Genomic DNA, 18,216 nt, shown 5'->3' with positions numbered 1-18,216 from the left:
TCTGAGATTAGTTCAAAATAAAAGGGGGGTATGCGTGAGAGAAGCAGGAGGTGGTTTTTTTTGCTATCATGGAACCCCCGATAGAGCATGTAATAGCGAAGGCTACAACAGCTCTATGCCCTATGGCCTCAAAGAAATAGGAAAACAAATGGGGCCTACTCAGGCCGACAATTTTCTATTGAATATTTAAAGCTTTTATAATAAGACCCAAAATCTTTAGTATGGTGGACTAAAATTGTGCGAGCTACGGTTCGGAAGAAACTAGCGAAGCTTCGGAGAATAGCAACGCTATCAATATTTGGCGCCATGCGAAGCACATCAAACGACGTGCACTTAACTTGAGTCTCTAAAGGTATCTAATATTACATTGTTTAGATGTAAAAAGCTACTACACGATTTTGATGTACAAAATTACACTTAAAGTAGGTATGTAGACGAATTCGAGCACAAAGATAACGTTGCACCTTTTTCTCTAAATTTGGCTTAATTTCTTACACGTTCGTTTTTCTGCTGAATTAGAGCGATCACAATTCAAACAAGTTTAAATTTATAAAAAAAATACACTTGCTGCAATCCGGCAGGTACCGAAATGTCTCAATTTCGGGTGGGGTTTTGTACTTTTCCGATTGCCGATATCGGTTTGCTCTCTGGAGCCACATTTATTTGAAAACCATAGAATTTGTACTGTAAACACAATTTAAATCATTGGTTACCCAATTGCAATAATTTTCTCCACAATTTGCGTGATCTTTGGCGTATCCTTTATCTTTCTTGCAGTCCCCTGGTTTTTGCCCAATTTAACTAAACAGTGGTTGAATTTTTAAAAGATTAATCTGAAAACCAATGTTTTCCGAAAAAAATATAAAAATATAATATGCCAATGTTTTGGCAAATATAATTTTTTTTTCCAAAAAAACTGTTTTCTGTGATTTTATCCAGAAATTTGTGACGTTATTTTCATCATGAAATTTATGAATAGAAAAAAAATCATGTTGATTAAAACAAAACGCATTTGTTTAAACATTATTCTGAAATACGATTTATATTATCATAGGCATGCCAAATACTTTCAGAAAAAAAGCGGGACATTTCACGACAAAAAAGCGGGACACAGCAGAAAAAAGCGGGACATTTAAGATACTCTTTAAAAAGCTTAATTGTATTGCCATCCTTCTACATCTACCATCAGCCAAGGTTATTTATAGAAAGTCCACAAAGGTTTTTTATTAACGTGGATTGATTTTGCTCAGGTTTTCTTACATGACTTCTATTCACACGATTTTTGCCATAAACAAGGTCATTCTTCACGTTTCTCGCAAATTACCACCAAAGTTGCCGAAAAAAATCTGTGTTCTGACGAATAAAAAATTTGATTTTCTGTGATTTTATCCATAAATTCTCTGATGATTTTCTGTGATGCTTTTTTCAATAGTTTCATTCAAAAGTCATGGCAAATTGCTTCTTTTTTACATTTTACTTGAGAAAAATCAATGAACATTACTAATCTTACCATCAAAATCCAAAATTTATAATTACGTAAAAAAATATATTTAAAAAAACGTATGCAATTTTAAAATTTTGTGTAATCTGTGAATAATTTTGAAATTTGGTATTCCGTGACACAGATTCTGTGATGGAAATTTGCTCTAAATTCTGTGAAATTTTGGATTATTCTAAGATCTCGTCAACTTTGATAAACACGTTATTTGAAAGAAATATTCGATTCCTAGATGTAAACGGCGGATTTAATATCGCGTAAAAATCCTTTGAGCAATAACAATTATATTTTAAATTTGCTTCAAAAATTTGAAACCTCAAGCAAATTTCCTTCAATGTATACTTTGAATAAAGGAGTCGAAAAAGATGGTATATAAAAAGCAATTTAACTTAGATTCTTTCGAAAAATTAAGACTTATAATCCGATTAATATAATTTAGAAGCAACTTAAACAATATTTTATTTATACTAAAGTTATTTATATTTCATTGGTTGAACTTGCTCCAAGAACGCTTAACTGAATCAGAATCTTATTGTAACCTTAGGACTTTTAGTAATGTATTATGTTAACTCTGAAAAATTGATATTCAATTTTTTTTGTATTGTGTTGCTTATTTAAAAAAACACATATTTGAAATAAAGACAATAAAGATTGATTTTTTACAGTGTGAGTCTGTGAATTTTGTAAAAGTTGTCCATGAAAAAAGCGGGACATTTTGAGGAAAAAGACGGCGGGACATTCAACAAAAAAGCGGGACATGTCCCGCTTTTGCGGGACGGATGGCAACCCTAATTATCATAACAACCAGGTGTTAGATCTTAGCTGAAAGTACATTTTTTTATCAAACAAGATTGCTAAAATGAGGTATTGTATTTTAAAAAGAAAAAAAAATGTCGGAAGAGTGGTACCTATAGTTGATTAGTTCAGCAATACAAAAGTACTAAGGTATCTGCTGGTAATAAAAGTTCTCCCGAGATTGTTCACATTGAGCGCTGCGTCGAAACATTTCTACCCGAAATCCAGGCCGATGCTGTATCCAATATCGTACCTGTCGATGCAAATAAAAATTCACAGAAAATTTCCGATAGGGATCAGGAAGCCTCCGAAAACCGTAAGATACCGTGTTATACACCTATGCCTAAATTACAGTCTTATTTATTTAGCTGGCATCACAAGACTAGTTGATAGAATTCGAAACTGGTCTACCGAATTCAATATAACCCACGCTGCTTTGAACTCTCTTGTAGGAATTCTGAACTCTGACTTACATCTAAATCTTCGGAGCGATGCCCGCACCATTTTGAGGACGCCCAGAAAACTGAGCATAATCAGTATGGCGAATGGTGGAAAGTATTGGTATCAGGGTGTTGAGAGCTGCCTGCGCAAAGCATTGACTTCAATTAAGATAGATCACTATCTAAATATATAGACGTGATCTTCCTTGACTTAGCATATATTAAACAGGGGACATATTACAATAGATCAACTAACTGATCGCAGTGATAGGTACCCAACAAAAAAACAAAGTTGTCAGAAGTTATACAGTTTAAAAAAAAAATTTTTTTTTACTTTTTTTTTCTTTCGTAACCATTTTCTGATAACCTGCTTTTACATATCGACTTTCTTTTCAAATATCCAAAAACTAGAATATGTAAACTGCCTAAACAATGAACTTCATATCAACAAAACCGATCGGAATAAAGTTTCCCCGAAGCGGATATTTTGCGATCAGCTTTGGAGAGTAAAGAAAACTTATTTTTGCCCAAATCAAAGAATCCAAATTTCCCAGATTCTTCAGCAAATTCAAAGATTTCAATCATCGATGAAAATAAGTTCCCTATTTTGTTACTGAAAGTTTCGTTATACAAATAAAACTTATCACCTTAAAATTTTAAGACGTTTTTCCAAAAGTTACTTTTAAATATGAAAAACTGTTAATGTACAAGAAGTTAAAAATGAATAACAAAACATGTAGTGCGAAAAAAATTTATTTCAGTTTTTTGAAACGACTCAACTACTCAAACTTACTAGGAATTAAGGAACCGAGAATGGATTTGTTTTTGCACTATTTACATTTCTTGCTTAAACTATAAATAAGTAACAGATTGAAAAAAAGTTAATAGAATAAGATCTGTAGTTTTAGAAATATATAGAATTCGTAAAAAGTAAGTTAAAGTTCATGCACTGTTTTAGCAAAAAAATTCTTTTAATTCAAAATTTTAAACCAAATGAGACTTGTCTTGTGTGTGTTATTTTTTCGAGGAATCAAACGCAGGCTATTTAACCCTCATCCGCATTAGGGTGTCATTTTGACACCATTGCAAGTTTGAAGGCTTGTAACTTTTTTCAGAAGCTTCAAAATACAAAATTTTTTTCGGGGACCCTAAATGAATTCAAAAGTTCTTCAATATTGCATCTTTACTTTTTTTATGGACGAACCCTAGAAGCCTGGACAAAAAAACTCCCTTTTCCGACTTTTGGTGTCATTTTGACACCATAAAAGTAAAATCTATTTAAGTCGTTTGAATTATTATGAACTTCATATAAAACTTATATCAATAGAAACCTTGTAATGTCAGTAAAATATGCTTAGAACATTATATAAAGCTAAAGTTACAAGCTTTCTCGTTATTCAGCATGAAAGAAAAAAAATCCGAAAAAACATGCCTCACGAAAACTGCTGTAGTTCATATGTTACACGTCCAAAAAAATATGAACCTTATGCATATGAAAGCTGAAGTTAATGCCTACATCATGAATACAAGAAATATTTTTTAAAAATTTTTTTAATGAAATGGTCACAAAAAGTTCAAAAAAGTGGTCTAAAAAACCTACTTTTCATTCGATTGCTAGTAAAAACTGTCTGAGCGATGGTAGAGTTTTGACTAAAATATGACTACAAAATGTATTAAAATTCCAACATTTTGCTGTCTTTAGATTTTTTATGCAACAAAAATTGAATTTACTGGAATTTTTCAAAGTTCACTACTTTGCGCGATTTTTTTACAAATTGAAATTTCATCTGTTTTTGTGGTCCACTCTCAGGTTGTACCCGGATTATCAGTGCTTTTACTTTGTTTGGACTAATCAAGAGTATATTCATTGGAAAGCAAATTTAATCTACATTCTAGTGAGGTGCTACAATTTACGCTGTGAGATTTCACAAAAATATGAAAAATATAAACGTAAAATCATTCCTGAATTTCTAGAACTACAAGCAGCGGTCCAGCAAAACGTGTTTGTTTGCTCTCCGAGTAGGTACGGTGGGTGGTGACTTGGTCAGAGAGCGAAGCCGACAGACGAAATAATGATGCGTGTCGTACGTTTCTTGGTTGGAAATTTTCTATTGATAGTAGTTCACGTTTGCTCGTCACGACACGCATCATTATTTCGTCTGTCGGCTTCGCTCTCTGACCAAGTCACCACCCACCGTACCTACTCGGAGAGCAAACAAACACGTTTTGCTGGACCGCTGCTTGTAGTTCTAGAAATTCAGGAATGATTTTACGTTTATATTTTTCATATTTTTGTGAAATCTCACAGCGTAAATTGTAGCACCTCACTAGAATGTAGATTAAATTTGCTTTCCAATGAATATACTCTTGATTAGTCCAAACAAAGTAAAAGCACTGATAATCCGGGTACAACCTGAGAGTGGACCACAAAAACAGATGAAATTTCAATTTGTAAAAAAATCGCGCAAAGTAGTGAACTTTGAAAAATTCCAGTAAATTCAATTTTTGTTGCATAAAAAATCTATAGACAGCAAAATGTTGGAATTTTAATACATTTTGTAGTCATATTTTTTTCAAAACTCTACCATCGCTCAAACAGTTTTTACTAGCAATCGAATGAAAAGTAGGTTTTTTAGACCACTTTTTTGAACTTTTTGTGACCATTTCATTAAAAAAAATTTTAAAAAATATTTCTTGTATTCATAATGTAGGCATTAACTTCAGCTTTCATATGCATAAGGTTCATATTTTTTTGGACGTGTAACATATGAACTACAGCAGTTTTCGTGAGGCATGTTTTTTCGGATTTTTTTTTCTTTCATGCTGAATAACGAGAAAACTTGTAACTTTAGCTTTATATAATGTTCTAAACATATTTTACTGACATTACAAGGTTTCTTTTGATGTAAGTTTTGTTCAAATCGGTTTAACACGCCAAAAGTTATAACGATTTGAGCTTGTGGTGTCAAATTGACACCACAAGTGCTGATTAGGGTAATGAAATCTAATGCGGATGAGGGTTAAGCCACCGCACGCATAGCAAGCATAGGCCGGATACGCTGGGCGGGACATGTTGCGAGAATGCCGGTAGGAACAAGAAGAGCGGGGGCGCAACAAGCGAGGTGGTTAGACCAAGTGGAGCGTGATCGGGCAAACGTGGGGTGCCCGAGGAATTGGAGAACGGTTGCCATGGACCGAGTGAATTATAGGAATTATGTTCGTCAAGTTATGTCGTGAGACGGTATACTATGTAAATAAAATAATAACGCATAGCAAACTGGTTGTTGTACCCTAAATTTCCCAACATTAATTCAAAAAAAACTTGTTCGTTCAGGACAGTTTCGGAAAAATGGGTACTATCTGGTGTGTTTTTTTCCCGAAGAATCGAATGAAGCCTGCACGCTTCGTAAAATGGAGTTATGCCATAAATATTTGAAAAATGTAGGGGAAATAAAATGGTCATAACTTTTTTTTGTGATGATTCCACAGGCCCATTTGGGTCCTTCCACCATCCCATACGCTTCTTTAGGAGTGGGAGGGACTATAAATTTATTCTCTGAATAATTATGTTTACATTATTTGATCAATTTCTGTACGACTTGTTTGTCTTACTCCCGCGTATGTCCATCACCGTACATTTTTTTTATCTGATACTTCTTCAGATCTTCATCACATCCATATGATCCTTTTTAGGATTGGTCATTGTTTCAGATTGACTGTTTAACGTATTGTATTGTCAGTTTCTTAAAGTCATTTAAGTTCGAACTGGCTTTGATGTTCAGCGGCAGCAGGTGCGGTCCTATGGGGGGGTGATCGGGGTGATCACCCCCCCCAAGCGGCAAAAATCCGTTACAAAATACCCGCAAAAGCTCGAATTTCTATAAAAAGTTGGAACTTTTCTTAGTAGATGTGCTTTCCAATTTTAAAAATTTTCCACTCCGTGGGGGTGTTTATTCAACAAAAAAGTTTATTTATCACTCAAAAGGTTCAATATTGAAAAAAGTTGGTCAACCAGACTCAAGCAGCTGCAACTTAGGATTCCCTGGACTGAATTATACCAAATAACTTTTGTTGATAAGCTACTCAACAAAATTGTGTTGTTGAGTGTTGATATGGAATTTGCTATTAATAAAATGTAGGGACAACTTTTTTTTAAATTGTCACTAATTTCCCTCATATGCCCCAATTAACACGAGCAAATCGCAACAAATTTTAGTATTTGCTTCAAGTTCAGAGCTTCTGAATTCTTGATTTTGTTTTAAATTTTAATGAAATGAAAAATTGGGAAAAGTCATATAGGGGGGTGAAAATGGTTATAACACTGAAATATTTGTTCTGCTTTCATCATACATTTATCGCCTTCAATTGCAAAATAAAAAATCAGCTTCTGAATGACAGTAAAGATTCTCTTTTGCGAGAATTTTTCACCTTCAATTAATCCATCATTCAAATATGAATTATTAACTTAAAATTAATAACCTATATTATGAAATTCAAAAACAAACATTTAAATTTTAGATCTGATTTTATTTAATTCTGTTTGAACTGTATCACATGTATCGGTATAAATTTTGAAAATACAAGGCTCATTGGAGAAATTCGTGTACTTTTTAGCAAAAGTGTAAAATATTAAAAAAAAATTAGAAAAAAAAGGTAAAAAGTTAATGATCAATTTTCATAAAGACTGTGAGTAATTTACCATGAGAAAAAAAATTATACAAGTAAGTATCTTTCCCCATTTTGTAAAACACGAAGATTTCTTTTAGATAACTCTGTATTGTTTTTTTCCGGGAATTTGTTACTTTATAGCATTCTTCCCTCTGACCTGCATCGTTGAATGAATAAAGGATAATGAAAATATTTAACATATGTTTGGTTGTTCATGTTAGTTACTTCATCAACTATCATTGATCGATTTCACTCTGAACTGCTAAGTTTTAAAATTACTCAATGCCAGAAAATAAACAGGGAAAAACAGACAAAAAATCAAGTTTGGTTGAGCTAGGTATTCGGCCGAATAGGCCGAATATTTATTTTTTTTTTTCAAATTTATACAAAAACAGACTTCTCAAATTTTTCAACTAATGTTGGATAATTTATAAAATATCCAAAAGATATGTTGAAAACCTTCAGAATCATCAAAAACTTATGGATTCAGCCATTCAATTTAAATGTATCCGTGTATTTTTCACTGTAGATAGCTTTATACTTTGATTAACGTTTATTCCAAATTTACTTGATTATCCAGACTTGCCCATAAACCAAATAAATAATTCGAGATAAGTTAAATATGACCGGGATGGCCACATATTTTTTTAAACTTTCCGCATTTTACTCGGATTAATTCAAATTTTTTGTTACATCCAATTTTCTGTTTTGAAACGGTTATTTAGAATAAATTTATCCGTTTGATTCGATTTGAACACTGGTGTTGTAATTCGATGAAAACTTTTAATTTGAAGTAATTTTATTTCCTTTTCCTCTTGTAAATTTCAGATTAATGAGTAGTTTCTGTTCAGTTTTCCCTATTTTTTTACAAGTTTTTCAAAAAATCGTTCAAGGTCGGTAGTGTAGATAAGTGTCGTAGAAAGTATTGTATGCTTGAAGTCAGAGATCATTGTTCTTTTGTCAACTCTTATGATGTCATCTAGCAAAAAATAGACATTCATCTTTTTCGATATAAAAAAATGCTATTTCAAATAGCTTAACACCTGTTTTGACATGTTTGTCCAAGATTTCACTGGAATCCAATCTCTTTTGTAATTAACGTCCTAGAACATATAAGTAATCTGATGTCTTTTTAGCTAATGGTGGTTTTTTTTTAAATGAAATAGATCTCTACTTAAAAATGATCTGGAACATCTGGTTGGAAATAATCGACTCAAAAACATGAGGGACATTAAGATGACAGAAATATAAGATTTCTAATAGAAATAGCAGTAGACATAGAAGTATTTCTATGGAAAACTCAACTGAATATTCGACCGAATATTCGGCCGAATATTCGTTTGACCGAATAGTTGAAAAGGTCAATATTCGTTATTCGGCCGTTCGCCGAATACCACTATTCGGTACAACTCTAATATTCTTAATCTGAAAGCTTGGCTATTTCAATTGCAAATGATAGAGACTGTTCACTAAAGAAGAGTATTAACATTCGGAATTAACCCTGCATTTCATAATTTTCTTAATAATTCAAAATTATTTAAATAATGGGTAATTATGTGAAGGTGAACAAAGGTTAATCAGTTTTCTTTGTAATTTATTTGTTATAATATAATTAAAATTGAAAATTTTGAATGAAAACTTTAAATTCGAAAGCAAATCAAATAAAACTCGGTTCCAGAATTGAGAAACTGATTTTGATAATTGGTTTTTTCTACTTAATTTATATTTAAAATGTTGATTTTATAAATTGTGTTTTCAAATTTGAAAATTATAATACTAAATTTCCAAATCACGATTCAGTAAAATACCCCAATGAATAATTTTATGCCCGTTAGTTATGTTGGTTAATTTGTTTATCGGGCTGTAAAATAGTAAAATACTTCCGATTAATTATAATTAACCAGAGCTCTAATATTTAGAAGCTCGGGAAAAAAATGAAGTTAACTTGAATTTTTTTTCTACGTATTCATCTCTCAACAACGTGTGCATGATTTTCATTGATAAAATTACATTTATAACGAGAAATTAAAGAGCTCTTAAAGTGACAATTCTAAAATCCCAGATATACCTACAAATAAAAAAAAAAAAATTTTTTTTTTCGCAGTGGTTTTTATAAATTCACTGGTTGTTTTATAAAGGAATAACCACCCACCTATACCCCCCCCCCCGCAACCCCTCCCTTCTCCTTTCGCTAACACAAATGATTGCTTTTTTCAACATAAATTAATGTGACTGATTTTTGAAAATTAGAAAATCACCCCCCCCAAGAGCCGACTCTAGGACCGCCCCTGAGCGGCAGGTTATTATACATCTTCAGTCCGTTGTAGAAAACAGAACGTTTGGTCATCTCTTTTTTCGTGTTTGATGATCTAAAATCTTGAGCTCTTCTTGTATTATATCTGTGTATATCGATACCACACTGTAGACCGTCCAATAAAAAGATGGTAACATTTCTTTCTTCATTTTGTATGTATGTATGTATGTAGATAATCCACCATGGGTGCACGGATTCACCGCAGTTTCGCCAACGTATGCGCTTAATTGCATTCTCTAGATTATAGGTTCGGCAAATCTACAATGCAACTAACCACATACCCGACACCATGGCTTCGTGTGAACTGTTTTGGAATGAATGTAATATGTATAAATGTATGTGTTATTTGGATGAACAATTCAATCACTTACGTAACCGTTATAAAATTAATAACATTTTTAATGTTATTAATCTACGACAGGTATTACGCATACGTTTAGATACCGGCCCAGTTGGCAAGTGATTGGTTGTTCCTTTATATTTATATAAAATGATACAAATAGAAATTCAATAAAGCAATCTTACCTTTTACCTTATCTTACCTTTACCTTTACCTTATACCACTCAAATCTTACCGTAGCTTTAACCTCAGTTCCGTTTACCAACCATCTTGAAACACATAAGACATGTTTAAATTTGCTCAGCCGCTTTGAGTTCTGATTTTCCAAATTCTGATTTAAACCTAAAGTTTATAAAAAAAAAAAACATTTGAGGCCCCTCAGATCCAGACTTTTCCCGCCGTGCGCGACTCTTATTGATGCATTTTTCTCCTGTATTGAAGTTGAAACTAAATGATCTTACTTAAGAAACATGGATAATTTTGGAACAAATTTCAATAAACGCTATGTTGTGTTGAACTAGATGCGCTCAGAATCCACGGAAAATTTTATGACTTCTTTTAAAAGGCATCTAAAGGCGGATCCATCTGATCCACTAGACATTTCTTTCTTCCTTTCTTCATTTTGTGTATGAAAATCAAACTGTTGTACGCAATTCTCTGCTTAACTGTCAACCGGTAAACGGAATGGACCGTTTACCGGACTGCTATTCACCGGAATGAACCACACAGAAAGAAAAATGTAATTTTACATTGCACTTTTTCGCAGCCTCGTCACAGAAAATATGAACAAGAGTATAGCATCTTGACATTTGCGATGAAATTAACGTGCAATTTCATGTAAATCTCAGTATCGCAACCTTGATCGCTTGATCTTTTTCTTATTGGATAAATAGCCATATATACCTAAGGATGAAACGGGAAACGTAAACCTACATTAAACAACGCAGTAGATTGCGATGGGAAGTTTACATGAAACAAGCAGTACTGATGCATGTAAATACCCGATTCCTTTGTACCCATGCCATTGCATGTAATGTCACGTGGATTTTTCTAATTGTGCATTTACCGGACTGACATTAACAGGAATGTACTATTTACCGGAATGCCATTTACCGAAATAAGAGTTTTTAAAGACAAATCTATTATTGTATCCCGTTCACCCGTGAACTTTTGCCCACAATGATTTTTGGTGAAGATTTGGGTACTGTAAATGATTTCATGATAACCACTGTTTATAAACCAGTGTGGCTTTTAAAAATCGTTTTTGTTTTTAGTATCCGACTCCTCACGCTGCGCGTTCGAACTTGAAAGACATATTGCCCTTCGCGCTGTCGCGTGGCGGACGGGGCTAAAGGACAGGGCCGCTTCCGACGGCGGGTCGGCGGCCACCTAGGATTTGGGAGCATCAGCGGCTTTGTGCCGCCTCAGCCCCTTCATCCTCGTTGGTTGCGGCTTTGCCGCAAAGAATAATATTATTAAACCCCTTTATTGGAATCAAGTTTTTTTTCGGATTCCAGTTTGTATAAAAATATTCAATACTCTGAGTTTTTTTGAAAAATGGTAAATTCTGGCGAAAATTTTAGGGAAATGGGGTACAACCCAAATTTAACCTATCAAAGAAATTCCGGTAAATGGTAGTTCCGGTAAATGGTTTTCCGGTAAACGGTATAGTCCGGTAAATGGAATTCCGGTAAATAGTACAGTCCGGGAAATGGTATTCCGGTAAATGGTACTTCCGGTAAATGGAATTCCGGTAAACAGTATACAACCCTGCTTATCCGAGTATTCCATATTTCATGGCAATCTCCATAACTCCATTTTCCGATGCCTACACGGTGGCTCAAATAGCCTTCATTCGCACAAGTCGCTCTACGCTCAGAACGAATACCGCAAACTGAACTCGACTTATAAAAAGACCAGTAAGCGCTGCTACCAGAATTATCTTAATCGGCTCCAGCGAAACTTCATGACCAGTCCGAAAAAATTTAGGAAGCACATAAAAAATCCGCGGAAAGAAACAGGGCTCCCGTCCCACATGTTTCTAGACAACAACACAGCTGCTTCCGACCCCGAAATTTGTGAGCTCTTCGCCGGGAAATTCTCAAGCGTTTTCACCACCGAGGGCATTTCTTCTGAGCAACTAGCCAGGGCTGTCCGGAATATTTTACCTCTAGGTTCATGCAGCCATCTTGAAAGCGACAGCAAAGTTGAAAAATTCTACCTCTACGGGCCCGGATGGTATACCAGCAACTTTTTTGAAGCGTTTTATGCCACTTTTGCTGACTCCCATCAAATATATTTTTCAATCATCGCTGAACAACGCAATTTTTCCCTCACTGTGGAAGGAAGCTCATATGTTTCCTGTCCATAAAAAGGGGACAAGAGAGATGTTAGCAATTTGTTAGCAACTACCGTGGAATATCAGCTCTATGCACGATATCCAAACTCTTTGAACTGGTCGTTATGGATCCTGTTTTCTTGTTTTGCAAGCCTCACATTTCCAACGACCAGCATGGATTCATGCCTAAACGATCCACAACTACCAACTTACTGAGCTTCACATCTTTCGCTCAAGACAGCTTTGCCAGGAAGATCCAAACTGACGCCATTTACACTGATCTCTCAGCTGCGTTCGACAAGGTGAACCATGATATTGCAATCGCAAAGCTCGGACGCTTAGGATTCTGTGGATCTCTACTGGATTGGTTCCGGAGTTATCTAACGGGACGGAAACTATCCGTTCGAACTGGTGAATCCTTTTCCAGGCAATTCCCTGCCCCCTCAGGAGTACCCCAAGGAAGCCATTTAGGGCAGATAATTTTCGTAATCTACTTCAATGACGCACTCTGGCTCCTTGAAGGCACAAAACTTGCTTATGCTGATGACCTGAAACTTTTTCACGCCATAAACAACCAAGACGACATCGATTTTTTACAGCAGCAATTTTCCGTATTTGCTCACTGGTGCGACATTAACTGCCTGCCGTTGAACCGCAGCATATGCTCGGTTATATCATTTTCCCGTAAGCGGCACACTCTTCGTGCGGAGTACATCCTTGGAAGCGAAACCATCACCCGAGTAGAACACATCAACGATCTAGGAGTTATCCTCGATCAACGGCTGGAGTTGAAGATTCACACGAACTAGTTATGATGTTGACAAAGCTTCAAGAAACCATGGATTCCTGTTTCGCATGGCCAAAGACTTCAAAGACGTGTACTGCCTTAAAAGTCTTTATTGCAGCATAGTTCGTTCCATTCTCGAGTACGCATCAACTGTCTGGTGCCCCGTCTATCAAAACGGAGTTGAACGAATCGAGGCTATCCAGCGGCGCTTCCTGCGCTATGCCCTACGTCACTTGAATTGGCACGATCCGTTTCGTCTGCCAAGCTACGAAAATCGTTGCCGCCTCATAGACTTGGATACGCTTCAAGTTCGTAGGAACGCTACTCGAGCTCTGGTTGTAGCTGACCTGCTGACATCGAGAATAGACTCTCCAACGCTGCTGGAGGCTGTCCCTCTCAGTGTACGACCCCGAGGATTAAGAAATCAGCATTTGCAGCTCTACGTTCCCATTAGTCTGAACAACAGCGCTTTTGTCGGAATCTTTTAAACTTAATTTTAATCGTTTTTCTGTGCATTTCGACTTTGACGTTTCGAGAAATGTGTTCCGAAGGAAAATATTAGACGTGTCCAGAACTGTGTCGTGTGGATTTTAATTTTGATGAGTTATTTAGGATTAAGTTATCATTTGGATCAACATGTGATCCGTTGATTTTTTATACAAATAAACAAATAAACAAATTCGATTCCTCGGAAAAAACACATAAGATAAGTCTCATTTCATTCAAAACTTTCAATTCCTAAATTTTTTTTCACACTCAATTGAAAAATTGAGGGTAAAACAGCCGTAACTCCATTTAATGATGCGTGCGGTGGCTTAAACAGCCTTCATTCGATTCCTTTGGAAAAACCACATAAGATAAGCCTCATTTGGTTCAAAATTTTCAAGTCCGAAAATGCTGTTTCGTAACTACATTAAAAATGTTCGGAAATTAAGGGTAAAACGGTCGTAACTCCATTTTCCAATGCGTGCGGTAGCTCAAAAACCTTAATTTGATTTCTCGAAGAAAAAAAAAACACACAAGAGAGGTATGTTCAAAATTTTGTTTTTTTTTTGGATTGTTTAAAAAATATAAGGGAATTAGGGGTCAAAAAGGCACTAAATCTCTGTTCGTAAGCTCATGCGGCGTCTTAAACTATGTCTAATCGATTTTCCGGACATTTTCACGAAAGGAAAGTATATTTTCTTAGATTTGGTTCATGTAGGATGAAAGATAGGACATATGTATATGTATCCTAAGAATTGAAAAAAGTGTTAAGAAAGATTTCAGTACATCAAGATTTAAAACTCGACTATTTTAGAATTAGGGATGCTCTGAATGTAGCAGGGAAAGTTTGATATAAAATAAAAAATACTCGCCAAACAACTGACCGAATAAAGAAAACTTTGTACCTCAGTTGCAGGAATTACTCTTACAGACAATGTAAAAAGTTGAAATGTTAAAATTTTCCCAAAAAGAGTCCATATTTAATTTTTGTTTTAAAGTATGTAGAATGCCGCCAATTCGGTGATGAACGCGCAGTAATGAAAATACCAAATGAACCATGTTGTGAACCACAGCTGTTGTTACACGGAAAAGGGAAATTCAAGCATTTTCCCCGGCCATGCGCACACGAGTCGGGTCACCTTTTGACATCCATAATTTTCACGGCCTCCCTCAATAATAGTGTCACTAGTGAATTGCACGTGAACCCAACCGGTTGTGGTTGTGGGATTTTTGTGAATATAAGTCCTTGTAGGAGAAGAGGTGAAAAAATAAAACAAAACACAATCGAATTTATCCGAGCTGGAATTAGTGTAGCTACGTAAGTTTTCCCACTCTCCAAATTAATCTGAATGAAAGTTGGATCCGTGTGCGGAAGTGTGTGGTGATTAGTGAGGATAAACCAATAGTGCGATGGCAGCTTTCAGCTCTTAATTAAAGTGATTATGTTGCAATTTCACTGATAAGGGTTGAGCAAATAATATCAAGTGTGTAAGAGGGCGAGGCGCAACTTTCATTAGCCCAATTTTTATCTCTTCGTATTGCTTCTTTAGGATTGGTTACAACTTTATCGAAGCTAGATTCGTGTATAATTTTAGAAAGCCCTAAATAAGAAAGTGTAAAATACGTAATCGAAACATGAAAGTCATTTCTTACTTGACGATGAATTAGTTTTCGGTATGCTCGGTTCATTGGAGGTCAAATTTCTAACAGTGCTCCACTTTCATTGGTGACTCCTGCCTTTCGGAATAAGTATACCTAAATACACATACATCAAAGTAAAGCACCAATAAAATTAAAGCTGTGCTTCACACAAAACGATACATTCTTTGTGAATAACAAATTTGACCGGTCATCATATGGAGTTATCTATCTATTTAGGACTTTTCTAATGATGTAAATCCTCATTATGTAGAAAGGTTAATTTTATCTCTTAGCTCCACCATACAGTCATTGACTTAGGATAACAGTAGAACATGTTGCACTGTCCTGGACAAACAACGTTTCGTCATGACTGGAACATATGAAGCTACTATTAATATTTGGCAAACAACATGAAATTCGAAGTGGCTCCAGAGAGTAACGCATAAAGATAGCTACACTCTGGGACTACCTCGAGTTATATTTCTAACACAGTGCAGAACTTAAATAAGTTTGCTTAATATTTTTAGAGGTATAGTTTTTCATTTTACAACCATAAAACTTTATGATGGTCCATCATTGATGGATGAGCTTCAAACATTAGAATCAAGAGCAAAAATGTTTCAAGATACCACAAATAATTTCTTACTGTTGATTTCAGCAAGTTCAAGTCACCATCTGTCACCTATTAGTTTTCTCAAACATTTTGGTGACGAGTCATGTCTGCACTCATCTAATAGGAAAAGCTCGGGAAGCAAGATAACGAACGAAACAACTAGCGTTAATCAATAACAAACACCAATCTGGGCTAAATTTGGCACCCAGAAAGGGTTGAGGTTTTAGGCAAACAATCAAAAACACAAAACTAACGACGAGAGTGGGCGGGAGATCGTGTTATCAGTTTCGTCATTACGTAAGGATTCCGGATTGGCAGCCATCATATGGCGATGTGTTTGATTGGAGCTGTTCACTGCGTCGTTTGCGGTGTATATGGCTGAAATCAACAAAAATTAAGTATGAATGAAGCTTTTAATGTTACGAGTACTGACGAAAAATTCATAACTCAATTTAACAACATAAAATTTTAAATTCGCGATCGTCAATATCGTGGAAATCGATCAAGTATTTGTTGGGTCCTGAAGTTACTGATTCAAGATTTTGAGGATGCTGCTATCATGTTTTTGTCTAGCATCGCATCGCCACTGTAATTACATCGCTACATAGGACCGTTGTAAAATTGCCTTTTTTGTGTATGTTTTTTGCTATTCCGCTCTAATCCAAATCCAGTGCAAAGTTCAATTTTGATGTGACAATAATCTGAGAAAATGCAGATTCACAAAAAAGTTACAACCTACTGAATCAAAGCAATCGAAAGATTTCCTTCAATTCAACCACGGTATAAGAATAGTTCAGAAACCGGTATTTCGATAGCAACTTACTACCTTTTTTTTTCTTTATTATAGAGACTTTCAGCCTCGGGCTGGTTCGTCTCTTCACTTACTACCTTTTTGAGTGATCGATTTTGATTGATCAATCGAAAACGCTCACTCAAGAAGTTAGTAAGTTGCTTCGAAATGCCGGTATTCGAACTATTCTTATACCGTGGTTGAATTAAAGTAAATCTTTCGATTGCTTTGATTCAGTAGAATTAGTCAATCAAGTAGGCTCACAACACACAATAGAGTTTCAACCTACCTTTGAATAGTCAAAAATTCTGTGTTAAGTATTTTAAAAATCCAGTGCCAAAATGTGTTTAATTGCGTCAATTTTTTAAACATTGGCTGATATGAATAAAGCACTAGCTACTTCAGCTGTTTTCGAGCAGTTATGTGAGTCAAATACTTCGAATGGCATGCATATTTTTAATCCGGAGCTGATTGAAAGTAAATGTTCTACTCTGCTTTTTCGTATCTAGTTGAGCAAATGCTTTCAAATTTTGCCATTCTAAAATTCGAGCTAAGTAAAAGCTATCAAAGCAATTGGTATTTTCTTATTCATACCACCTATTGTCTAAAATTTCTCTACTGAGGCTGAAACAACTTTGATTTTTAGTTGACTGAGAAGTATGGTTTTTACTGGTAACGAGCATTCAATGATTGCTTAAAACAAATTTCAATCATTAATCCAAAGATTATGTTGATGACTTTCCATATCAATGACCGGGAAAGTCGAGGCAGCAGCGGCAGCATTAACGACAATGTCTGAGAAGCCATTCAAATCTAGTCCCTCTTCTTCAATCAATTCGCAATCCAAAACTTCTCCACAGGTTAGAATAGCCAAGCATTCCTGTTCACGTTTTGCCACAATTTTAGTGGGGCGGGCTTTCCTGAGTGTTGCAGTGAAAGTTTTTTTGTGAACTTTCTTATGCTCATTCATTAAATGAACGGTGCAAGTATAATTTTATTGAATTTAGGATAAAATTATTTTTCATTGTTTTGTTTTTTTTTTAAACAATATGTGATGTCATGTTCAAGCTGACCCCCCTCCCCCCCATGTCACAAATTGTCACAAAAATCGAAACCCCCTCTCCCCCCCCTAACGCGTGACATCATTTATGGACGGCCCCAAATCTGCTTTCAATCGATTGTCAATGAATAGATAAGGTCAGTAAGTTTTTTTTTTTTTTTTTTACAAATCGTTTATTTGAAACGGCGGTCAGTAAGTTGAAATTAGAGATGTACCGAATATTCGGTCGGCCGAATACCGCCAAAAAACCGTTAAGCCGAATATTCGGCTCCCCGAATAGTTGAGCTAAGTATTCGGCCGAATAGGCCGAATAGACCGAATATCTACTACAGACTAGTAAAATTTTTAAAATGACTTTTTTATAATTTATAAAATATTGAAAAGTAATGTTGTAAAAGCAACACAATCATTAAAAACTTATGGTTTCAGCAAAACATCTAAGGTGT

This window comes from Uranotaenia lowii, chromosome 3 (genome assembly GCF_029784155.1).
Source record: "Uranotaenia lowii strain MFRU-FL chromosome 3, ASM2978415v1, whole genome shotgun sequence".
Classification (NCBI taxonomy): domain Eukaryota; kingdom Metazoa; phylum Arthropoda; class Insecta; order Diptera; family Culicidae; genus Uranotaenia; species Uranotaenia lowii.
Note: the sequence above shows the minus strand (reverse complement) of the source record.